The 26,569-nt window shown below is 37.8% G+C and overlaps 1 pseudogene; it reads left to right on the top strand.

Moving 5' to 3' along the window:
• The first annotated feature begins 21,903 nt into the window (after positions 1-21,903).
• On the top strand, positions 21,904-23,026 carry LOC143686465 (basic helix-loop-helix ARNT-like protein 1 pseudogene; annotated as a pseudogene).
• Positions 23,027-26,569: the final 3,543 nt, after the last annotated feature.

The raw sequence follows: 26,569 nt of genomic DNA, 5'->3' as shown, positions 1-26,569 counted from the left end.
CAATTGTTTAATCTCTACCTTCTCCCTATCTCTGGATGACTTATGCTCTTGAATTGAACTCTCAGAGTTTGCTCATTATAGTTCATTCATATTAGTGAGACCATACATTATTTGTCCTTTCATGTCTGTCTTATTTCACTCAACATAATGTCCTTAAGGTTCATCCACATTGCTGCATACGTCATCACCTCATTCAATCTTACAGCTGAATAATATTCCATCATATGTATACACCACAGTTTGTTCATCCAATTGTTAGTTGATGGGCATTTGGGTTGTTTCCATATATTGGCAATTGAGAATAATGTTGCTATAAACATTGGTGTGCAAATGTCCTTGCTTTCAGTTCTTCCAAGTATATACTTAGTAGCAGGATTGCCAGAATATATGGCAATTTATACTTAGCTTTCTGAGGAATTGCAAACTGCCTTCCAGAGCACCTGCATCATTCTGCATTTCCTACCAACAGTGAGTAAGTGTACCTATTTCTCTACATCTTCTCCAGCACTTGTAGTGTTCTGGGTTTTTTTATAATGGCCATTCTAGTAGATGTGAAATAGTATCTCATTGTGGTTTTGATTTGCATTTCCCTAATAGACAGTGAAGTTGAGCATCTCTTCATATGCCTTTTAACCATTTGCATTTACTCTTTAGAAAAGTGTCTAGCCATGTCTTTTGTTCATTTTTAATTGTGTTATTTATCTTTTGTTTTTGAGCTGTAGAATCTCTTTATATATTCTGGACAGAAAACCCTAATCAGGTATGTGGTTTGCAAATATTTTCTCCCATCGAACAGGCTGCTTTTTCACCCTCTTGACAAAGAAAAACATTCAGTTTTGAGGTTCCATTTATCTATTTCTTCTTTCACTGCTTGCACTTTGAGTGTAAGGTCATGGAAACCACCTCCTACCACAAGATCTTCATTTTCTTCCAAGACTTTTGGTCTTAGCTCTAATATTTAGGTCTTCAATCCATTGTGAGTTAATTTTTATATAAGGCGTGAGCTAGGGATCCTCTTTCATCCTTTTGTTCCAGCACCTATTGTTGAAGAGGTATTTCTGTCCCAGTTGAGTGGACTTGGCCACCTTGTCAAAAACCAGTTGTCTGTAGATGAGAGGGTATATTTCTGAACTCTCAATTCAATTCAATTAGTCATTATATTTATCATTATACTGATACCATGCTGTTTTGACCAATGTAGCTTTGTAATATGCTTTAAATTCTAGAACAGTGAGACCTCCAACTTCATCATTCTTTCTCAGGATATTTTTAGCTATTCTGAGCACCCTGTCTTTCCAATGGTTTTTCTATTTCTGCAAAATAAGTTGTTGGGAATTTTCTTGGTACTGCGTTGAATCTGTAAATCATTTTGGGTAGAACTGACTCTTAACTACATTTCATCTTCCAATCCATGAACATGGTATGCCCTTCCATTTATTTGAGATTTCCTTGATTTCTTTTAGCAATGAAAAGTTTTCAGTGCATAGGTCCTTTACGTCCTTGGCTAAATTTATTCCTAGAGGTTTTATTCTTTTGGTTGCTTTTGTAAATGGAATTTTTTCTTTGATTTCCTCCTCACATTGTTCCTTACTGGTGTATAGAAACGTTGCTGATTTTTGCCTACTGAACTTATGTCCTGCCAATTGGCTAATTCGTTTATTAGCTCTAGTAGCTTTGTTGTAGATTTTTCAGGACTTCCTACATATAGGATTATGTCTTCAGCAAATAGTGGAAATTTCACTTCTTTCTTTCCAATTTGGATGCATTTTATTTCTTTTTCTTGCCTAATTGCTCTAGATAGAACTTTAATCACAATATTGAATAACAATGGTGACAGTGAGCATCCTTGTCTTATTCCAGATATTACAGGGAAAGCTTTCAGTCTTTTCTCATTGAATATGATGTTAGCTATGGGTTTTTCATATATACTCTTTATCATGTTGAGGAAATTTCTTTCTATTCCTATCTTTCAAAGTGTATTTAGCAAGAAAGGATGTTGGATTTTCTCAGATGCCTTTTCTGTGTCAATCAAGATAGTAATGTATTTTTTCACCTTTGATTTATTGATGTGGGGTATTACATTAATTGATTTTCTTGTGCTGAGCCACTCTTACATACCTGGAATAAAGTCCACTTGATCACGGTGTTTAATTCTTTAAATGTGCTGCTGGACTCGATTTGCATCTATTTTGTTGAGGATTTCTTCATCTATATTCATTAGAGAGATTGGTCTGTAACGTTCCTTTCTTGTAGTGTCTTTCTCTGGCTTTGGTATTAGGGTAATGTTAGCTTCATGGAACGAGTTAAGTAGCTTTTCCTTCTCTTCAATTTTTTGGAAGAGTATGAACAGGATTGATACTAATTCTTCCAGGAATGCTTGGTAGAATTCATGTGACACCATCAGGTGCTGGATTTCTCTTTCTTGTAAGCTTTTTAATAACTGATTCAGTCTCTTTATTTGTGATTGGCTTGTTTCTTCTCAATTCAGTGTTGGTTGTTCATGTGTTTCTAGGAAGTCATCCGTTTCATCTAAGTTGTCTAGTTTGTTGACATACTATTGATCATAATAACTTATTTTTTATTTATTTATACAGGATCAGTAGTAATGTCTCCCATTTTTATTTTATTTTGCATCCCTTCTCTTTTTTTCTTTGTCAATCCTGTTAAGGGTCCAAATTTTATTTATTTTTTCAAAGAACCAACTTCTGGTTTTGTTATTCTATTTTGTTGTTGTTGTTGTTGTTATCAATTTCATTTATTTCTGCTCTAATCTTTGAAATTTCTTTCCTTCTGTTCACTTTGGGGTTAGTTTGCTCTTCTTCTCTAGTTCTTCCAGGTGTGCAGTTAAGTCCTTGATTTTAGCTCTTTCTCCTTTTTTTAATATAGGTGTTTAGGATGATAAGTTTCCCTCAGCACTGCCTTTGTTGCACCCTATATGTTATGTTCTAATTTTCATTCCTTGAGATGTTTACTGATTTCTAGGCATGTAGTAGGAGAACAGGTGGCCTATCGGCCCAAAATCTATCTCGCTTAACTGCAATGATTCTGATAGTTTTATTAGAGAAAAAGATGGGCAGGTGTTCTAGTTTGCTAGCTGCTGGAATGCAATATACCAGAAACGGAATGGTTTTTAAAAAGGGGAATTTAATAAGTTGCTAGTTTACAGTTCTAAGGCTGAGAAAATGTCCCATTTAAAGCAAGTCTATAGAAACGACAAATCAAAGGCATCCAGGGAAAGATACCTTGGTTCAAGAAGGCTAATGAAGTTCAGGGTTTCTCTCTAAGTGAGAAGGAACATGGTGACACAGTCAGAGTTTCTCTCTCATTTGGAAAGTCACATGATAAACACAGTCAGGGTTCCTGTCTCATGTGGAAGGGAACATGGCGAACATGGCATCATCTGCTAGCTTCTTCTCCTGGCTTCCTGTTTCATGAAGCTCCCTGGGAGGCATTTTCCTTCCTCTGGGTGATGGACTCTGCTTCTCATGGCTATGTCGTTCTGCTCTGCTCTCTCTGAATCTCTTTCGTTCTTCAAAATGTTTCCTCTTTTATAGGACTCCAGAAACTTATCAAGACCCACCCAAATGGGTATAAACATGTCATCACCTAATCCATCTTAACAACCCACTCTTTATTAAATCACACCTCCAGGGAGATGTTGTAATTACAGTTTCAAACATACAGTATTGAATAGGGATTATTGTGCCTTTACAAAATGGGATTTTGTTTAAAACATGGCTTTTCTAGGGTACATACATTCTTTTAAACATGCACAGCAGGGTTTAGGATAATGAGCACAGTGGTCTCAGATGATGTGATTAGGGATGATCTAATTATTGAACCTGCATAGTTTATTTCATGCTTAAACACAGAACATACGTTTCTTAAACACAGAAATAAGTTTCATGTATAACAGAGAACATACATAGAAAAATGACAGAATGAAGTATGGGTGACTTATAGGTTAAAGTCAAAACTTCTGTGCAAGTCAGGAGGGCCCATTTTGGCTAGATCCAGTCTCCATTATCAATATAACTTTGGGTTTGGGATGAATTGGTTCTGAACTGACCCAAGACCCTGCATTAATAAATGATAGGGGCTGTCTTTAGTGATTACAAGACTCTGAAGTTGAACAACTGAATAAATGGGCACAAGTGAAGGTTAGTCACAGGTTTTTACAATCAAAGGGCACAGGCTAAAGGCTACACAATCATTATAGAGATGAAAGCACCTGGATTACAGTTTAGAGATTTCAGATATTTTTCCCTCTGTCTACTCAAATACATCAGAAAGCAAAAAAGAAATATCTATACAATGATTCAGTAATCAAAGTCATCCTTTAAATCTTAATTTCTTGATTACAATTCCTCCCTCTCATTTGAGAATTGTCTCTCATTCTTGAGGGATATCTGGGCAATGACTCTACTAAGTGCTTTATGGCTGAAAAGGGGCATTGTCATTAAGGGGGCAGAAGGATGAAATGATGAAGTTAGTTGCTGTTCTTGGAGAGTCTGGTATTTCTGGGTTTCAGAGCCCCTATAACATGGAACAATCTGGAGGTTTTAAGCCCCTGAAAAACAAATTTAATAAGTACAGTTTTATAGAGCCCAGGATATCTTTCAGGGATTCCAGGAATACTGTTGGTTGGGGTTTGCCATACTGTAGCAGTTTCCAATATCTGGCTGAAACTTGCATAAGAGTAACCTCCAGAATGACCTCTTGACTCAATTTGAAATATTTTAGCCATTGAAATTCTATTACTTTTCGCCCTTTTAGTCAACTAATCCATGATGCCAGGACCAGGCTTACCCTTGGAACTTATGTGTCATGATCCAGGGCCAGTTATGTCCCATGATGCCAGGGCCACTTATGTTTCAGGATGCCAGGGCCTTACTTATGCCCCTGGAAATTACGTCCCATGTGGGGGGGGGGGGGAAGGTCAGAGTTTGGCTTAGAGAGAGACCATATTTGAGCAACAGCAGGGATTTTTTTTGGAGAAGGATCTTGGGCACTAATCATTAGTAGGTTCAATTTGCTATTATAGAAATAAGTTTCATAAGGGCAAGCCTCAAAAATTGAGGCCTGGCTTATTAAATTGGGAGCCCTTCCTGCTTAAGAAAATGTTAGGAATTTCCATAGTGGGTAAGTTTAATGTTCTATTTTTCCTAGTCCCTCAAAGGACTTGGCAGATATTTTTCATTTTCTGCCCAAAATACTCCAAAATGTATCATGTTATAATATTAACTTGTACAGAATATTAAGATTTTATTTTTTACTCTAGGTCCTATATCAAATAAAGCTGAATTAGGGAGTTTAAGTTAACTACCTTGACAGATTGTTAGTGTGCTACAGAAAATTTAAATTTTGGATAAAATAAACATTTTTCTTTTTGTCTCACACAAAAGATAAAGTTTTAAAATACAGACAATATTAGCTTTTTACCTTGAATATTGATTTACCTTAGTTTTAACTAGATCAGTTAAATCACATCTTTAATCAGAGTTTTATCTTTTTCAGTGTTTTTTTTTTTTAATAGTTACTGTATGGACTTATGCTAACTTTCATAGTTGAAGAACTAAATCTGAGTCTCAGGTGTCACATAAATACTTAAAGTTCCAGGGAGCTACTAGATTATACAAAGAGCAAAGCATTTCAGATTAAAATACAACAGTTAAAGCTTACAATCTAAGCTCTAATTTGTATAAGCATTTTTAAATTATGCTACCTTCAGAAATAAAGCATTAGACAGCTGTTTTATATTAACAAATCATAGCAGAATTTTTGTTCTGTTTCACTTTTACACATTTATCAGAGTTATTAATTAACAGATGAATATAATTTATTTGTTTGTCTGGCCTCTCTTTTAAAGTCTTTCCTCATTATACTTGGAGCTCTGACCTATAGCTGATCACATGTAGTTTTAGAGAAGTATTAGAGCAAAGCAGTGCAGATGATGATTTGGCTGTTTCTATGAACCATACCTTTTTAAGAATAACTAAAACCATGACAAACAACACCATACCATTGCTTAATGTCATACAGATTAGTATCAGGATGCTAATACTTCCCAAATACCTCCTATGCAGTAGGTTAAATCTTAGCACTTACTTATACAAAGTGAAAGAGCAAATTATTTGTACCAGTTTTTCCTTTAACAGTGAGAAGATGTGTTTTATAAAGGATGATAATGCCAACACAAACATTGACAAGGATATTACTTTGATATAAATAGTGATATAAAATCTTTGTTTTTTAGACAGAGCACTTGGATGACTAAGAAAAACTTTTTAAAGATTTTTTCATTAAAAGCAGATTAAAAATCCACATTATGTTAACAGGGAGAAAACCAAACTTTAGTTCTTTATGAATATCCAGTTTGACACAACAGCTTTCTTTTTTTGAAATATATGATAGACTTATTAAATTTTGGTTAGCACTGACTGTGACACATGGAATTCACTTTTATAAACTCCGTTTTACAACTCTCTATATATATTCTGGGCTTGTAGTCAACAATGACTATAACAAACAAAATTCACCTCCTCCAACTCTCTACTACTTTCTGTATCCCTTCAGGGTTTGTAGTCAACAATGACCATAACAAACAAAATTCATTTCCTTATACTCTCTACCATCTTCTTTATCCATTCTATGTATAGTTTCTATTTATCCACAATACCCATAATAAGAAATAGAATTGATAATAAATTCACGAACATTTTTGAGCCTGCATACTTCCTTCCAAAAACAGCATTAATGAAGGGGAGAAGAGACAGAGATACTACAAAATAGTGGAAGAAGGAGAAATTTATGCTTGGGTTTGGAGCATAGCCAGGCATCTATATACTTTATACTCAGCACACACAAATGATTACTTTATAATATGCCTAAAATCTCTCAATCCAATTCAGCACTACCTTCAAAGGTCAGAGAAGCCCCAAGTTTGAAATATAATCAGCTTTTTTATATTTATGGCATTTATATCCAGGAAAACATCAAATTTTCCACAACATTATTCCCAAGTGTTAAATAATACCAGGAATATGTTAGTTTGCAAAAATTAAGTTATAGTTTCTTTAAAAACTAGTTCAGAGCTCTATTTATTTAAATGTCACTTTCTTATTTCAAAGAAATAAGGTCTTTACAAGTGTCATCTCTTCTATGAGGTCTTCTTAGGTCATTTCTTATCTGCTTTTTAAATTCTTCCAGCTCTTTATTACTACCATCTTATACTATATCCTAGCACATGTATATGCTAACTAGAATATAAACTCTTTGAGGATAAAAATTATGTCTTCTCTATTCATGACAGCATCTACTAACAAAAATATCCTGATTGAGATGAACAAAGACACTACAAATTCAAACTCTTTCACATGCAAAGGTAATAAATGGCCAAGAAACCAAAAGTCAGATTTTTTGAAATCTAAACTCAACTTATTTCTTAAATAAAATGCATTCAAAGCATTAACACATTTTTAATTTTATTATATTTTATATGTTTTGTTATTATCAAGTACATTGCTCTTTTTATGTAACTTAACCTATTTATTTAGGCAATTTTAAGAGGAATTTTGAGAAAGTATTTATAATACTAGCTTATTTTATCAGTAAGCTTGTACAAATTTAGGGAGAACACATCCAAGCAGAATAAAATCATATTTGTTCAATTCAAATTTTATCATAAAATTCCTCTTATCAGAGGTTGAGAAAAATCTCTTTGTCTTCATGATATCTTAAAACTATAAAAAAAATTTTTAAAGTAAACACTGACTATGAACTTCTGGAAATATACACTACAATTATTTAATTTGTTCCAAGCCTAAATCCAGGAAAACTTTTCCATATCTCTCAACGATATTTCATTTTATTTAGTGAGATTTGGTAATTAGATTTTATTTGGTTACCCCTATCCCGAGCCTATTTATATTTGAATAAGGATCTGATTACTACTGGTAACTACAGTTACCACTGCACAGGTATTATTAGAAAAAATATGAACAAACAGCTTATTCTGTAGCATTTTTTATACCTACCATTTCTAATTTCCAGGCCCAGTAAAAAAGGGAATTCTAAACCACATCTCCCCCATGTTTCTGTGCCTAGCCCTCTCCCCATAACTGCTTTAGGTGGTGAGGCCTTGGGGCAAAATGAAGCCTGGCTTGTTGAAAGTTTTAGGTGAGAGCTGTGGAATTTTTAACACTACTATGCCCTTCTTTAACTATTTCCATTTATTAGATTTATTTTACTAAAAGCTGTGACCAAGACAAATGGAAAAATTCTTTGCTTTAAGCCAGTTCCAAGGGGACCTGAACTGCCATATTTACTCCCCAATCCATTTTTACTCCTTGTTGGCCCACTTATCCAGTCAGATGTCTAGACATGGAACTGAAATGGTTTTTCTCTTTGAAACTTTTTAAGGCACCAAAAGTCTCTGGAGTGCTGGTAGAACAAAGAAACCATGGTTGCCAAGCCTCTAGACCTAATTCAGTCCAGCACCACAAAAGGCTTGGTTACCTGGCTTACCTGTTTTGCTGGGGCTCCAGAGTCTCGGATATTTGTCCCACTAGAGGGTTGCCAAATTGTTACCAGACAAAGGCAGTGGATTCTTTTACCTGACACACTCCATGACCAATTCCTGAGACACCAAGGTTTCAAAGAGAGAAAAAGGTTATTATCAAAGGCAGAGTAGTAGAACAGATGGCCTATGTTCTAGTTTGCTAGCTGTCAGACTGCAATTTACCAGAAACAGAAAGGCTTTTTAAAAGGGGAATTTAATAAGTTGCTAGTTTACAGTTCCAAGGCCAAGAAAATGTCCCAATTAAAACAATTGATTTGACTATGGAAACGTCTAATCACAGGCATCCAGGGAAAAATACCTTGGTTCAAGAAGGCCATTGAAGTTCAGGGTTTCTCTCTCAAGTGAGAAGGCGCATGGTGAACATAGTCAGGGTTTCTCTCTCAGCTGGAAGGGCACATGGCAAACATGGCATCATCTGCTAGCTTCCTCTCCTGGCTTCCTGTTTCATGAAGCTCCCTGGGAGGTGTTTTCCTTCTTAATCTCCAAAGATCGCTGGCTGGTATACTCTGCTTCTCGTGGCTATGTTATTCTTCTCTGCTCTTTCTGAATTTCTCTCTCTAAAATGTTTCCTCTCTTTATAGGATTTGAGTAAAGTAATCAAGGCCCACCCAAATGGGTGGAGACTTGCTTCTACCTAATCCAGTTTAACAACCACTATTGGTTGATCACATCACCAGGGAGATGATCTAATTAAAGTTTCAAACATACAGTACTGAATAGGGATTAGAAGAAATGGCTGCCTTTACAAAATGGGATTAGGATTAAAACATGGCTTTTCTAGGGTGCATACATCCTTTTGAACCAGTACAGTTTATCAGCCCAAATCTGTCTCACTGAACTACAGTAATTCTGATAGTTTCATTAGAGAAAAAGATGAGCATGGTTTAGGATCTTTCCCTCATTTTTGAAGGACAGTTTTGCCAGATATAGTATTCTTGGCTGGCAGCTTTTCTCTTTTAGTATCTGAAATATTTCATACCACTGTCTTCTCACCTCCATGGTTAATACCGAGGAATCCACACTGAGTCTTACTTAGCTTCCCTTGTATGTGCTGGATCACTTTTCCCTTGTTGATTTCAGAATTCTCTCATTGTCTTTGGTAGTTAACCATGTAATTAGTAAGCGTCTTGGAATAGGTCTATTTGGACCTATTCTGTTTATGGTACTTTACATTTCCTGGACCTGTAGTTTGATGTCTTTTATAATAGTTAGGAACTTTTCAGCAATTATTCCTTCAATTATTCTTTCTGCTCCCTTTCTCTTCTTTTCTCCTCTGGGACACCCATGACACATACATTCGTGCACTTCATGCTGTCAGTCAATTCCCTAAGATCCTGCTCAAATTTTTCCACTTCTTTCCCCATCTGTTCTGTTATGTGCAAGATTTCAGATGTCTTATCCTTTAATTTGCTCATCTTTTCTTCTGCTTCTTCAAATCTGCTTTTGCATGACCCCATTGTATCTTTATTTCTTTTATTGTGCTTTTAAAGCCCATAAATACTTTTATGTTTGCATGCTTCTGAGTTCTTCTTTATGCCAGTGTCTACTTTATATCCTTCATCTCTTTTGTTATATTTTTCTTCAACTCACTGACTTGATTTAGAAAATTTATTTGAACTTCCTTAATTGTTCCAATACCTGAATCTCATTTTAGTTTGTTCCTTTAACTGGGCCACATATTTATGGTGTTTAGTGTGACTTGTGATTTGTTGCTGGTGTCTAGGCATCTGATTTTCTTGATTAGTTTATTCTGGAGGTCATTTTCTCTCTCTCTTGCCTAGCATTCTCTCATTGATTGATTTTGTGCTCTAACTCTTCTTTGACACTTGGTTCAACTTATTCTAGACTTCTGGCATAGCTTGTGTTTAAATGTTTTTATTTTTTCAGCTCTTATTTATCTGATTCTTGCCCTGCATATACAGAAGGATTTTTTTAGATTGCCCTATTTGTGCAGTTGTTTCACTCCCAGGAAAAATCTTTCTCTTTCCTCTTCCTCCTAGGGGAATGTTGATCTGCTCTGTTTGTTTTTTGTTTACCTCTACATATTTTTAATATTCCTTTTATTATCTCTAGCAGCTTTTTCCTGGAGGGCTGGAAGTAGGGGCCCCCAGGAGATGACCTGCCCGTCAGTTTTTCCCAGACAATACAGGTCCAGGACTTATGAAGGGTATATAGATCAATATCAAGGTCCCCTGAAGATGAGACCCAACAGGATGCCAGTCTTTCCTGTGAAGTTTCTGATTCTGTGCTTTTCATGTCCTGCCAAGTAGATGGTACTCTTCAGCCCACTGCTTCCCAAAGACGTAAGGTTCTACTGTACCTTTAATTATCAACTGACCCTATTCCGGCTATGGCATGGTTTGAGATGGGGACTGAGGGAAAGCTATTTGAAACTGTCTCTGTTTTCCAAGCTCTGGTGCCTGAATTCTCTAAATAACAGCCACTGCCTGTGCTGGGCCTTGTCCCTGTCTTTTCTTGGGGAGAAGCTGCTCTTTAGCACTCTTTTCCCTACAAGCTAAAAAGAGTTAGTGACTATTAAGCAGACCCACTTCTGCCCCTACCAGTGCATGGTTGAGATAAAGGCTGAGCACTGGTTTTTGTAAGTTGAAGCTGTTGCTGATATCCCAACCCCTGAAATATAAAATCTCTAGATGGCATCTACCACTTGCACTGGGCCCTGCCCTCACCCTTTTCTTGGGGAAGAGCTACACTTCAGTGACCTATCTCCACTGCCAGAGCGGTTAAAGTATCTCTCAATCAATCCTGCTTCCACCTGTGCCTGAGGCAGGGTAGAAAATTGAGACTGCTGGATGCTTTCTTTAATGGGCTTGTTAAAAAAAATTTAGCCTTTCCTAGCTACCTCCAGCAATCCAGGTTTGCCAATCAAGAGCCAGAGTCACAGAGCAGAGCCCTTCAGCAAACTGAGTTCAGCCAACTCTAAAAGCCTCTGTCTTTCCTTCAGCCCTTCTTCCTCCCTACTGGGAGCAGGGCTGAAACAGAACTTCCAGTTTCTTTCTGTAAATTTATCTCTGCTGAGAACTGGTTTCCATCAATCCTAATTCATTAATAAAAAGCCACAATTGGTCCCAGCTAGATTTCGGCCCTCCCTCAGCTAAATGGTAAGACTAACTGTAAAACTATGGTCCTGGTAAAGAACAGACAAACCAATGGATGAAAGAAAGAGTTTAAAAATATATAAACTGAAGGGGCCAAGATGGTGGCTTAGAATGTGCACGTTTTAGTTCATCCTCCAGAACAACTACTAAATAACCAGAAACAGTACAGAACAGCTCCTGGAACCACGATAGTGACCAGACACACAGCGTACCCAGTCTGGACCAGCTGGACCAGCTGCGAGTCTCCTGAACTGTGAGTTCCCCAAGCTACGGCAGCCAGCGCACGGCGCCCCTCCCCCACAGGTGGCTTCCCAGAGGGAAATGAAAGACACTCTAACAGTAGCAGGGACTGAGTCCAACCAAACACCACTTGTAGCATTAATAAACAAATTCTGACTACTAAAAATAGGCCCCCCGCTCAGGCGAAACTGGTCAAGGCGGAGGTCGCTTATTGAGCTAACTGAAAAAGAGGAAAGGAGATGAAACAGAAGTTTTTGTGGCTGTTTCTACAGAGGCTTGGCTGCCTCTGGATTCAGCAGTGGGACTAGTCAGGCTGCAACTGCCCCAGGCATAGGCAGAAACAGACTGCTTTCAGGGCTGTCTCCTGCCTGTTCCCCAGGGAAGGGGTGAAGCCCAACTTAGGTGGAATCCCTCTCTCAAGGAATTCAGACCCCAGGGCTTGGCAATTTGAAGCCATTAAAACCAGCCTACAAACTCTCCTCTGTCTCCACCATGCCCCCAGCAGGGACAGCCTTCCAAAGTTAAAGGAGCCACAACATCTTTTGCTGGTGGGACCCGCAGGCAGACAAGCACCACATACTGGGCAGGATAAGAAAAACAGAGCCCAGAGACTTCACGGGAAAGTCTTTCAACCTGCTGGGTCTCACCCTCAGGGAAAACTGACGCAGGTGACTCCTTCCCCCTGATAGGAGGTCAGTTTAGTCGGGGAAAACCCGGCTGGAGTCTGTAATACCTATGTAGACCCTCCTAAGGGTGGGGAGGGAAAAGGCACCTTACAAGCAAAACAAGAAATAAGAAAACAAGAACTGAAAAATTACCCTCTGTTAAACAAAACTTAAGCTAGAGGCCCAGAGAAAACTGAACTGAAGGTCAAAGAACAGATAGACAAAAAACTGATCTAGCAAGAAAACCCTAGGTAAGATAAGTGAAAGCAATCTTCAGAATAAACTAATTAAGGTAATTAAATGTCTAGATGTCAGCAAAAAATAAATCACACCAGGAAAATTGAAGATATGGCCCAGTCAAAGGAACAAACCAATAGTTCAAATGAGATACAGGAGCTGAAACAATTAATTTAGAATATATGAACAGAAATGGAAAACCTCATCAAAAACCAAATCAATGAATTGAGGGAGGACATGAAGAAGGCAAGGGATGAACAAAAAGAAGAAATGGAAAGTCTGAAAAAACAAATCACAGAACTTATGGGAATGAAAGATACAGTAGAAGAGATGAAAAAAACAATGGAAACCTACAATGGTAGATTTCAAGAGACAGAGGTTAGGATTAGTGAACTGGAGGATGGAACATCTGAAATCCAAAAAGAAACAGAAACTATTGGGAAAAGAATGGAAAAATATGAGCAGGGACTCGGGGAATTAAATGATAATATGAAGCGCACAAATATATGTGTTGTGGGTGTCCCGGAAGGAGAAGAGAAGGGAAAAGGAGGAGAAAAACTAATGGAAGAAATTATCACTGAAAATTTCCCAACTCTTATGAAAGACCTAAAATTACAGATCCAAGAAGTGCAGCACACCCCAAAGAGAATAGATTCAAGTAGAGGTTCTCCAAGACACTTACTAGACAGAATGTCAGAGGTCAAAGAGAAAGAGAGGATCTTGAAAGCAGCAAGAGAAAAGCAATCCATCACATATAAGGGAAACCCAATAAGACTATGGGTAGATTTCTCAGCAGAAACCATGGAGGCGAGAACACAGTGGGATGATATATTTAAATTACTAAAAGAGAAAAACTGCCAACCAAGAATTCTATACCCAGCAAAATTGTTCTTCAAAAATGAGGGAGAAATTAAAACATTTTCAGACAAAAAGTCACTGAGAGAATTTGTGACCAAGAGACCAGCTCTGCAAGAAATACTAAAGGGAGCACTAGAGTCAGATATGAAAAGACAGAAGAGAGAGGTGTGGAGAAGAGTGTACAAAGAAGGAAAATTAGATATGATGTATATAATACAAAAGGCAAAATGGTAGAAGAAAGTACCACCCAAACAGTAATAACACTAAATGTTAATGGATTGAACTCCCCAATCAAAAGACATAGACTAGCAGAATGGATTAAAAAACAGGATCCTTCTATATGCTGTCTACAGGAAACACATCTTAGACCCAAAGATAAACATAGGTTGAAAGTGAAAGGTTGGGAAAAGATATTTCATGCAAATAACAAACAGAAAAGAGCAGGAGTAGCTATACTAATATCCAACAAATTAGACTTCAAATGTAAAACAGTTAAAAGAGACAAAGGATACTATGTACTAATAAAAGGAACAATTCAACAAGAAGACATAACAATCAGAAATATTTGTTCAACGAACCAGAATGCCCCAAAATATGTGAGGCAAACACTGCAAACACTGAAAAGGGAAATAGACACATGTACCATAATAGTTGGAGACTTCAATTCCCCACTCTCATCAATGGACAGAACATCTAGACAGAGGATCAATAAAGAAACAGAGAAGTTGAATATTACAGTAAATGAGCTAGACTTAACAGATATTTATAGGATATTACACCCCACAACAGCAGGATACACCTTTTTCTCAAGTGTTCATGGATCATTCTCAAAGATAGACCATATGCTGGGTCACAAAGCAAGTCTCAACAAATTTAAAAAGATTTAAATCATACACAACACTTTCTCAGATCATAAAGGAATGAAGTTGGAAATCAATAATAGGCAGAGTGCCAGAAAATTCACAAATACGTGGAGGCTCAACAACACACTGTTAAACAACCAGTGGGTCAAGGAAGAAATTACAAGAGAAATCAGTAAATATCTCAAGGTGAATGAAAATGAAAACACAACATATCAAAACTTATGGGATGCAGCAAAGGCAGTGCTAAGAGGGAAATTTATTGCCCTAAATGCCCATATCAAAAAAGAAGAAAGGGCAAAAATTCGTGAATTAACTGTCCACTTGGAAGAACTGGAGAAAGAACAGCAAACTAACCCCAAAGCAAGCAAAAAGAAAGAAATAACAAAGATTAGAGCAGAAATAAATGAAATTGAAAACATGAAAACAATTGAGAAAATCAATAAAACCAGAAGCTAGTTCTATGAGAAAATCAATAAGATTGATGGGCCCTTAGCAAGACTGACAAAAAGAAGAAGAGAGAGAATGCAAATAAATAAGATCAGAAATGGAAGAGGAGACATAACCACTGACCTCACAGAAATAAAGGAGGTAATAACAGGATTCTATGAACAACTTTATGCTAATAAATACAACAATGTAGATGAAATGGACAAGTTCCTAGAAAGGCATGAACAACCAACTTTGACTCCAGGAGAAATAGATGACCTCAACAAACCAATCACAAGCAAAGAAATTGAATCAGTCATTCAAAAGCTTCCCAAAGAGAAAAGTCCAGGACCAGATGGCTTCACATGTGAATTCTACCAAATATTCCAGAAAGAATTAGTACCAACCCTGCTCAAACTCTTCAAAAAAATTGAAGTGGAGAGAAAGCTACCAAATTCATTCTATGAAGCCAACATCACCCTCATACCAATACCAGGCAAAGATATTACAAAAAAAGAAAACTACAGACCAATCTCTCTAATGAATATAGATGCAAAAATCCTCAACAAAATTCTAGCAAATCGAATCCAGCAACACATTAAAAGAATTATACATCATGACCAAGTAGGATTCATCCCAGGTATGTAAGGTTGGTTCAACATAAGTAAATCAATTAATGTAATACACCATATCAACAAATCAAAGCAGAAAAATCACATGATCATCTCAATTGATGCAGAGAAGGCATTTGACAAGATTCAACATCTTTTCCTGTTGAAAACACTTCAAAGGATAGGAATACAAGGGAACTTCCTTAAAATGATAAAGGGAATATACGAAAAACCCACAGCTAATATCATCCTCAATGGGGAAAAACTGAAAGCTTTTCCTCTAAGATCAGGAACAAGACAAGGATGTCTACTATCACCACTGTTATTCAACAGTTGGAAGTTCTAGCCAGAGCAATTAGACAAGAAGAAGAAATACAAGGCATCAAAATTGGAAAGGAAGAAGTAAAACTATCACTGTTTGCAGATGATATGATACTATACATTGAAAACCTGGAAAAATCCACAGCAAAACTACTAGAGCTAATAAACGAGTACAGCAAAATGGTAGGTTACAAGATCAACAATAAAAAATCTGTAGTGTTTCTATACACTAGTAATGAACAATCTGAGGGGGAAATCAAGAAACGAATTCCATTTACAATTGCAACTAAAAGAATAAAATACTTAGGAATAAATTTAACTAAAGAGACAAAAGACCTGTACAAAGAAAACTACAAGAAACTGTTAAAAGAAATCACAGAAGACCTAAATAGATGGAAGGGCATACCATGTTCATGGATTGGAAGACTAAATATAGTTAAGATGTCAATTCTATCTAAATTGATTTACAGATTCAATGCAATACCAATCAAAATCCCAACAACTTATTTTTCAGAAATAGAAAAACCAATAAGCAAATTTATCTGGAAGGGCAGGGTGCCCCGAATTGCTAAAAACATCTTGAGGAAAAAAAACGAAGCTGGAGGTCTCGCGATGCCGGACTTTAAGGCATATTATGAAGCCACAGTGGTCAAGACAGCATGGTACTGGCATAAAGATAGATATCTCGACCAATGGAATCGAATAGAGTGCTCAGATATAGACCCTCTCATCTATGGACATTTGATCTTTGATAAGGCAGTCAAACCAACTCACCTGGGACAGAACAGTCTCTTCAATAAATGGTGCCTAGAGAACTGGATATCCATATGCAAAAGAATGAAAGAGGACCCGTATGTCACACCCTATACAAAAGTTAACTCAAAATGGATCAAAGATCTAAACATTAGGTCTAAGACCATAAAACCGTTAGAGGAAAATTTAGGGAGATATCTTATAAATCTTATAATTGGAGGTGGTTTTATGGACCTTATACCTAAAGCAAGAGCACTGAAGAAGGAAATAAATAAATGGGAGCTCCTCAAAATTAAACACTTTTGTGCATCAAAGAACTTCATCAAGAAAGTAAAAAGACAGCCTACACAATGGGAGACAATATTTGGTAATGACATATCAGATAAAGGTCTAGTATCCAGAATTTATAAACAGATTTTTCAACTCAACAACAAAAAGACAGACAACCCAATTACAAAATGGGAAAAAGACTTGAACAGACACTTCTCAGAAGAGGAAATACAAATGGCCAAAAGGCACATGAAGAGATGCTCAACGTCCCTGACCATTAGAGAAATGCAAATCAAAACCACAATGAGATATCATCTCACACCCACCAGAATAGCCATTATCAACAAAACAGAAAATGACAAGTGCTGGAGGGGATGTGGAGAAAGAGGCACACTTATTCACTGTTGGTGGGAATGTCAAATGGTGCAACCACTGTGGAAGGCAGTTTGGCGGTTCCTCAAAAAGCTGAATATAGAATTGCCATATGACCCAGCAATACCATTGCTAGGTATCTACTCAGAGGACTTAAGGGCAAAGACACAAACAGACATTTGCACACCAATGTTTATAGCAGCATTATTTACAATTGCAAAGAGATGGAAACAGCCAAAATGTCCATCAACAGACGCATGGCTAAACAAACTGTGGTGTATACATACAATGGAATATTATGCAGCTTTAAGACAGAATAAACTTATGAGGTATGTAACAACATGGATGGACCTTGAGAACATTATGCTGAGTGAGACTAGCCAAAAACTAAAGGACAAATACTGTATGGTCTCACTGATATGAACTGACATTAGTGAATAAACTTGGAATATGTCACTGGTAACAGAGACCATCAGGAGATAGAAATAGGGTAAGATAGTGGGTAATTGGAGCTGAAGTGATACAGACTGTGCAACAGGACTGAATACAAAAACTCAGAAATGGACAGCACAATACTACCTAACTGCAATGTAATTATGTTAAAACACTGAATGAAGCTGCATGTGAGAATGATAGAAGAAGGAGGGTTGGGGACATAAATGAAATCAGAAAGAAAGATAGATGTTAAAGATCGAGATGGTATAATCTAGAAATGCCTAGAGTGTATAATAATAATAGTGAAATGTACAATGTACAAATTTTAAAAATGTTTTTGCATGAGGAAGAGCAAAGAAATGTCATTATTGCAAGGTGCTGAAAATAGATGATAATTAATACTTTAAAATGTCACCTTATGTGTAAGATTAAAGCAAAAAATGTTTATTTGTTACAAAATTTTGATTTTGACTAGAGCATTTCCTAATATAACTCATGTAGATAGTTTGATTGAATGTCATAAGTACTTGGAATCTCAGGTAGGACATGAGATTTTGTTGGTCTGTCCAGAGTGATGCCCCGATGAATCCCAGAGTGATTTGGTCAGTGACTGGAAAAGTATTTGCAAGCCCCCTTTGGGGAATGGTGAAAGCAGGGAGAAATTCAACTTCCCCAAGTAGAATTCTTGATATTTTCACAAGTAGTGTGGACAACCAAAGCTATAGGCTGAACCCCCAGTCTTGGGGTTTGTTCATATGAAACTTAACCCCACAAAGGATAGGTCAAGTCTACTTAAAATTCAGGCCTAAGAGTCACCCCCAAGAGAGCTTCTTTTGTTGCTCAGATGTGGCCTCTCTCTCCAGCCAACATGACGAGCAGTCTCACCACCCTCCCCGTCTCTGCATGGGACATGACTCCCAGGGATGTGGACTTTCCTGGCAACGTGGGACAGAAATCCTGGAATGAGCTGAGACTCAGCATCAAGGAACTGAGAAAAACCCTAGAATGAGCTGAGAATTTACATTAAGGGATTGAGAGACCCTTCTCGACCAAAGGGGAAAGAGTGAAATGAGACTAAGTGTCAATGGCTGAGAGATTCCAAACAGAGTCGAGAGGTTATCCTGGAGGTCATTCTTATGCATTAAGTAGATATCACCTTGTTGTTCAAGATGTAGTAGAGAAGCTGTAGGGAACTACCTGAAAATGTAGAGCTGTGTTCCAGTAGCCATGTTTCTTGATGATGACTGAGCAATGATAGAGCTTTCACAGTGAGACTCTGTGAATGTGAAAACCTTGTGTCTGATGCTTCTTTTAGCTACTATATCAACAGAAGAGTAGAACATATGGAATAAAAATAAATAATGGGGGGAACAAATGTTAAAATAAATTTAGTTTGAAATGCTAGTGGTAAATGAAAGCGAGGGGTAAGGGGTATGGTCTGTATAATCTTTTTTTTCTCTATTATCATTTTATTTCTTTTTCTGTTGTCTTTTTATTTCTTTTTCTAAATCGATGCAAATGTTCTAATAAATGATGAATATGCAACTATGTGATGATATTAAGAATTACTGATTTGTATGTATAATGGAATGATATCTTAATGTTTTGTTTGTTAATTTTTTTAATTAATAAAAAAATTTTAAATATATATATATAAACTTTATATATGACAAAAAGTAACTCTACAAACAATGAGGACAACAATAACAACAACAGAAACCCTGGAATCCTAGCACTATTTAAAAGGCATACACTGTATGGGTTATAGAACCAAATGTGTAAAGGGAAATTATAAAGCTAATAGAAGGAAAGGTAGGAGCACATATTTATTATATAGAGATGAGATAAGGATTTCTAAATAAGACACCAAAAGCACAAATCATAAGTTTAAAAAAAAAAAAAAGGATGGATTTGGTGACCACAGAAGTAAAATGTCTACTCAATAAATGACAATTTAATCTAAATTAAACAGACTGAAAGAAGATATTTCTAATAAATAATACTGAAAAAATATCCAAATTTCTTGTATAGGTATAGAATATATAAGAAACACTTACAGACTCATTAGAAAAGTAGGACACCCAAGGAAAGAACAGACAAAAAAAAGAAAAAAACTATGAAATTCAGAGAAGCAGCCCAAATGGCTAATAAGCATGTGAAGAGATGATACTCACAGGCCATCTTAAGAGAAATAGTCTTAAAATGGCAAAAAATTTAGAAAGATAAGAGGATGTGGGGCAAAGGGGATTCATGCACTGCTGTAAGAATGTAAACTGGAACAGCCATCTGGAAAACAATCTGGCAGGATTTAGTGAATTTAATGCATGTATCCTTTGACCCAGTGATGCCAATTCTGGTTACATATCTATTTCAATTTGCTAATGCTGCCAGAATGCAATATATCAGAAGCCAGATGTGCTGATTTGAAAGGAAGTACGCCCCCTAGAAAAGCCATGTTTTAATCAAAATCCCATTTCATAAAAGTAGAATAATCCCTGTTCAATACTATATGTTTAAAACTGTGATTGGATCCACTCCCTGGGTGATGTGATTTAGTCAAGAGTGGTTGTTAAACTGGATTAGGTGATGACATGTCTCCACCCATTTGGGTGGGTCTTGATTGGTGTCATGGTTAGGGATAGGTGTCAACTTGGCCAAGTTGTGGTACCTGTTCATCTGATTGGGCAAGCACTGGCCTGTCTGTTGCAATGAGGACATTTCATAGGATTAGGTCATGATCACGTCAGCTACATCCACAGCTGATTCCATTTGTAATCAGCCATAGGGGAGTGTCTTCTGCAATTAGTGATGCTAAATGCAATCGTGGAAAGCCTTTTAAGGAGGACTCAGAGGAGACAGGTTCCATTCTTGCTTTGGCTGGTGAGCCTCTCCTGTGGAGTTCATCCAGGACATCCATTGGAGTCATCGGCTTCGCAGCCTGCCCTGTGGATTTTGGATTCTGCGTTCCTACGGTCACATGAGACACTTTCATAAATTTTATATTTGCAAGTGTTCCCTGTTGATTCTGTTTCTCTAGAGAACCCTAACTAATACAATTGGTTTTATAGAGTCCTATAAAAGAGGAAACATTTTGGAGAAAAAGATTCAGAGAAAGCCAGGGAAGAATGACATAGCCACGAGAGCCCACAAGCCAGTGACCTTTGGAGAGGAAGAAGGAAAACATCTCCCAGGGAGCTTCATGAAACAGGAAGCCAGGAGAGAAAGCTAGCAGGTGATGCCTTGCTCGCCATGTGCCCTTCCAACTGTGAGAGAGAAGCCCTGACTGTGTTCACCATGTGCCTTCTCACTTGAAAGAGAAACCCTGAACTTCATTGGCCTTCTTGATACAAGGTATCTTTCCCTGGATACCTTTGATTGGACATTTCTATAGACTTGTTTTTTGCTTGTTTGTTTGTTTTTTAACATGGGCAGGCACCGGGAATCGAACCCTGGTCCTCTGGCATGGCAGGCAAGCTTCCTTGCCTGCTGAGCCACTGTGGCCCGCCCTAGACTTGTTTTAATTGAACATTTTCTTGGCCTTAGAACTATAAACTAGCATCTGATTAAATTCCCCTTTTTAAAAGCCATTCTGTTTCTGGTATATTGCATTCCGGCAGCTAGCAAACTAGAACACCAGGGAAGCTTACAATCAAATTGAAAAGAGGTGTCGTGATAAAATGAACAGTTTTATCAGTAAATTGGCTTCTTTGGTACCAATGTGCAATGTGATGTCCAGGAAATTAGATAAGCTTATTGTGCTAAGGAGGGCATGAAATGTTATCATGTGCCACCAATCCATACACAGAAGCAAACTACAAACCAACTTTTCTGTCAGATGATGAATTGAAACACTTTATTCTCAGGGCAGCAGATAGATTTTTGTTTGTCATAGGATGTGACCAAGGGAAGATACTATTTGTCTCAGAGTCTGTCTTCAAGATCCTCAACTACAGTCAGAACGATCTGATCCATCAAAGTTTGCTTGACTACCTGCAATCTAAAGACATCACCAAAATCAAGGAGCAGCTCTCTTCCTCCAACGCCGCACCCTGGGAGTGGCTAATAGATGCAAAAACTGGACTTCCAGTTAAAACAGATATAACCCTCGGGCCATGTTGATTATGTTCTGGAGCATGACGTTCTTTCGTCTGTAGGATGAAGTATAAAAGGCCTTCAGTAAAGGTTGAAATAAGCACTTCCCCTCTACCTGCTCAAAGAAAAAAGCAGACTGAGAAAGCTTCTGCACAATCCACAGCACAGACAACTTGAAAATCTGGCCACCCACATAAATGGGCCTAAATGGAGACAATGAACTGGACAGTGAGGGGTGAAACCTCGGCTGCCTTATTGCAACTGGATGACTGCATTCTGAAGTAGTTCCACCGCCAGTGCATGGGGAAATCGGGGTGAAATCTATGGAATATACTTTTCGGCTTGCGATAGATGGGAAGTTTGTTTTTGTAGACCAGAAGGCAGCAGCTATTTTGGCATATTTACCACAAGAACTTCTAGGCACATCATGTTACGAATATTTTCACCAAGACGATATAGGACATCTTGCAGAATGTCATAGGCAAGTTTTACAGATGAGAGAAAAGATCACAACTAACTGCTATGAGTTTAAAATCAAAGATGGTTCTTTCACACTATGGAGTTGATGGTTCAGTTTCATGAACCCCTGGACCAAGAAAATAGAATACTTTGTCTCAATCAATGCTGTTGTTTTAGCCAACATCCTGGAAGGCAGGGACCCAAGCTTCCCACAGCTCACAGCACCCCCCTACAGCATGGACAGCATGCTGCCCTCTGGAGAAGGTGGCCCTAAGAGGACCCACCCCACTGTTCCAGGAATTCCAGGGGGAACAAGAGCTGGGGCAGGAAAAATAGGTTGATTGTTGAGGAAATCGTGGAAATCCACAGGATAAGAGGATCATCGCCTTCCAGCTGTGGCTCCAGCCCTTTGAGCATCACAAGTACACCTCCCTCTAATGCTTCTTCTCCAGAAGGCAAGAATATTTTAAATGGAGGAACACCAGATATTTCCTCCAGTGGTCTACTACCAGGGCAGCCTCAGGACAATCCAGGTTATCCATATTCTGATAGTTTTTCTATTCTTGGTGAGAACCCCCTCATAGGAATAGGCATGATAGATAACAACAAAGGCTCAAGTAGTCCCAGTAATGATAAAGCAGCAATGGCTGTCATTATGGGCCTTTTGGAAGCAGACGCTGGGCTGGGTGGTCCTGTTGACTTCAGTGACTTACCATGGCCACTGTAAACACAACACATTGCTTTAGCAACAGCTATAGTATCAAAGTGCATTACTGGTGGAGTTTTACATCTGCGAAGATTATTGGATAAGGAGAGAACCGCTATTATGAACTGTCTTCATGAAAGCCAGCTCAGAGCCATTGATACAAGTCAATCTTACTATGTGTAACTTCAGACAAAATAGAACTAAGCCTGCTCCAGTGTTTTCTCATCATTGATTATTAGGCTAGCTGTGGATAGCTTGCATTAATTGTATATTTTGGATTCTGTTTGTGTTTAATATTTTAATCATTCTGCACAGAAGTATCATTGGTAGCTTTTGTATGCAAAGGGTCATTTCAGATGTATGGTGTTGTTACACTACAAAGAAGTCCCCCGTGTGGATACTTCTTATACTAATTGTGTCATAAAGCTGTTTATTCTTCCTTGTAAGAATCCTTTAGTATAAATATCGGTCAAAGTATAATGTATGAGACAGCTAAATATTTTTAATAAATGTTTCCCTTGTTCTAAAAAGAAAACATCAACAACAATGACACATACTTTATATGAAGGTATGCAGCCACTGGAGTGGATGCCTCTGGGTAGTGGCAGAGAATGGGAATGGAGATGGAGACCAAGAGTAAAGGTGAGGACGATGCCCAGGCAATGAGAGTGTTCTTTGAACTGAGCAGTGCGGTTAACTCAGCTCTCTGATCCCGAAGTTAAAAAAAAAAGTAAGACATGAATGTTACAAAAATAAAAAAAATATGAAGTCCTAAATGTATAAAAATTACCCACAATCCTGCCACTCAGTGATATTAACCAAAATTATATATACAGCATTCCATGTAATATGCTATTATATATATTTATGCTTTTCTTCTGCTTACAAAATCATATAGAATATAGTAAACCTTTGCAAAAATGTGGTCATGTCATCCATACTATTTACAATCTGATATCTAATAATAATGGTAAACATCATTTATTTGGCACTTGTAATGTGCCAGGTACCGTGCTAAGCATTTTCCAATACTTACAAGTATATTATAAGGTAGTTACTCTTATGACTGCCATTTCACAGATGAGGAAAATTAAGCAGTCAGATAATCTGGTCCTGTTCAAAGACATACTAGGTGGCTGGACTGGAATGGAAAGCCAAGCAGTATGAGTCTGAAATCTACATTTGAAAGCACTAGGTCTGTTTCACTTAACAAACTTTTATTGATGTCTAATAGATTGAGATCAAAGATGCAAAGCAATAAGCTCTTCTATTGCACACTAGGCCTCAGCCATTTCAACAATTCCTGTAAGAGAGTCAGTTCCATTCAGTGGTAATAAACAGTTCAGTTGAAGCCAAAAACCATGCATTCATTTTGCTATGCCAAGTACTTAGCACACCCAATTTTGTGCATTTTAAGAATGATAGCGTCCCATTCTCTCTGCTCCTCAGCGTTAGCTGTTACCTGGGCGGTCTTTTCCAGTTTCCAGGACCTGAATTTCCTGACATGTCATCTGAAGAAGGGAAACTCTTCATGGGAGGCCTCAGCTTCAACACCAATGAGCAAGCATTGGAAGACCACTTCAGCAGCTTCCGGCCTATCTCTGAAGTGGTTGTCATCAAGGACTGGGAGACTCAGTAATCCCGGGGTTTTGGCTTCATCACTTTCGCCAATCCAGAGCATGCCTCAGATGCCATGCAAGCTATGAATGGAGAGTCCCTGGATGGCTGCCAGATCTGTGTGGACCATGCAAATGGAGAGTCAAGAACTCAGACTTCTGCCTCACCCACTGAGCCAGGCCCAGGTTATGGGGCATTGTGGCTACCAACACCAGATAAGTACTTGGTCTATGGAGGCATTATGTGCTGGGCCTTTGGTAAGCTAACACAGTGGTAACTGGCAAAAGGATCACCACTAGAGCCTAGAGGGTGTGTGAAGGGGAGGAGGGTCCTACTCACCTCCTTGCCTCTCAGGAAGGAAAATACTTATCGCCCTTGGTGTGGCCAGAGGCATGATCTCATAATTCACAATATTTCTGCAATAGTGTTCCCCAGGTGGGATCAATAGACTGTAGTCTCAGACCCACACTAACAACTCTGGCAGTTCACACCAGGGAGGCCCAGCCATTTCCTGTTTATTTGCTCTAAGGAAAAGGGCCTGGAGGGCTCACAGTTGATTTTCCATGGTCCCCATTGTCCTTGAATAAAATTCCAGATTTCAGATTCAAAGTCAGGGATCAGACTTAAGGTGCTTTGGTTTGGCCAGAATCTTAATAATGTTTCCAAAGAACCCTCAGAGTCCAGAAACTCCCAGATGCTCAAAGGTAACTTGAGGGCATATCTCAAGGCCTGCGCATCAGACAAAATACCTGCCTTACAAATACTTTTGTTTTTCAAGCCCTGGATCTTGTCTATATCAAAAATCTTTAACATCAAATGATCTTTAGATATCCCTCAACCCATTCCAAGGTCTAGAATAAATTCTAGATGTGGTTTTCAAATCTCAGGTACCCCATGTGGACGGAAATCTGTTTTCAGACTTTCTAGCTTAATTTCTTTGCCTCAGTTATAACATCTGTAAAATGGGATAATATTAATAGTACCCATGTTACAGGGGTTAGGGTATTAAATGACTTATAAAATGTTTGGAACAGCTACCCCCACACCTAGTCCCAAATTCTGGATTTAGTGATGTGTGCTACGTTCAAAAATGCTTTTTACATAAGTTGCCGTGAATCTTCAGGCATGTCAGAAAGCATCTTGAATGCAATCAGGAGCCATTGTTCCTACCACTCTTAACTGTTTCTCAAGAAAAAACATGATCAAGTCTTTACCCAGCTACATTCCTCTTCCAGGCCCCCTAAAGTAGCAAAAAGATCCACAGACCCTGATTCAGAATGCACAGCAATCTGGAAAACAAATTTTTCAAATTTGGTAGCAAGACCTGAACTAAGGTTTTTTGTAATCTTAATTTTCCCACATTGTGTGAAAATGCATACAATTTGCTGCAGAAATATTGTTACTAATGTTTTGTTATAGGGAGCTGGGACCCTCTGGGACACAGATTTTCCTTAATAAACAGAAAGTTAAGGTTTCCAAGTTGTAAAAAAATAAGCAAACAAACAAAAAAACGCATGGCATTGTAATATTTATTGCTAATGCATTGTTGAAGAGTTAATTTTTTGACTTAATTTTAAACTGTAAACAAAATGCATCTCCAGAAATTTCCTTTACTCTTTCTAATCCTTCTAGCGTTGCCAGAGGAGACGATTTGCAATCCATAGTACGAGGTAGGTTTTTCTTCATGGTGATCCAGTACACCATTTGTCTATGTAAAGGAAAGAAAGCTTAATGAATATTCTTTTGTGCCAAATGCTCGGATGTTTCTTTTTAATACAAAAATGATTACAGAGCTTGCAGTTTGAAAGATGCTGTTGTGTTTAGAGTTGTTGAATCTGGGTGATGGGTAGGTGCATAACGTTCATTATAGTACGATTACTATTCTGTTGTGTGAGTTTGAAGATTTCCATAATAGAACATTAAAAAAAATAAAAAAGAATGGTAGGA

The sequence above is a fragment of the Tamandua tetradactyla genome, chromosome 6 (assembly GCF_023851605.1).
Source record: "Tamandua tetradactyla isolate mTamTet1 chromosome 6, mTamTet1.pri, whole genome shotgun sequence".
Classification (NCBI taxonomy): Eukaryota; Metazoa; Chordata; class Mammalia; order Pilosa; family Myrmecophagidae; genus Tamandua; species Tamandua tetradactyla.
This window is presented reverse-complemented; position numbering and strand designations above follow the sequence as displayed.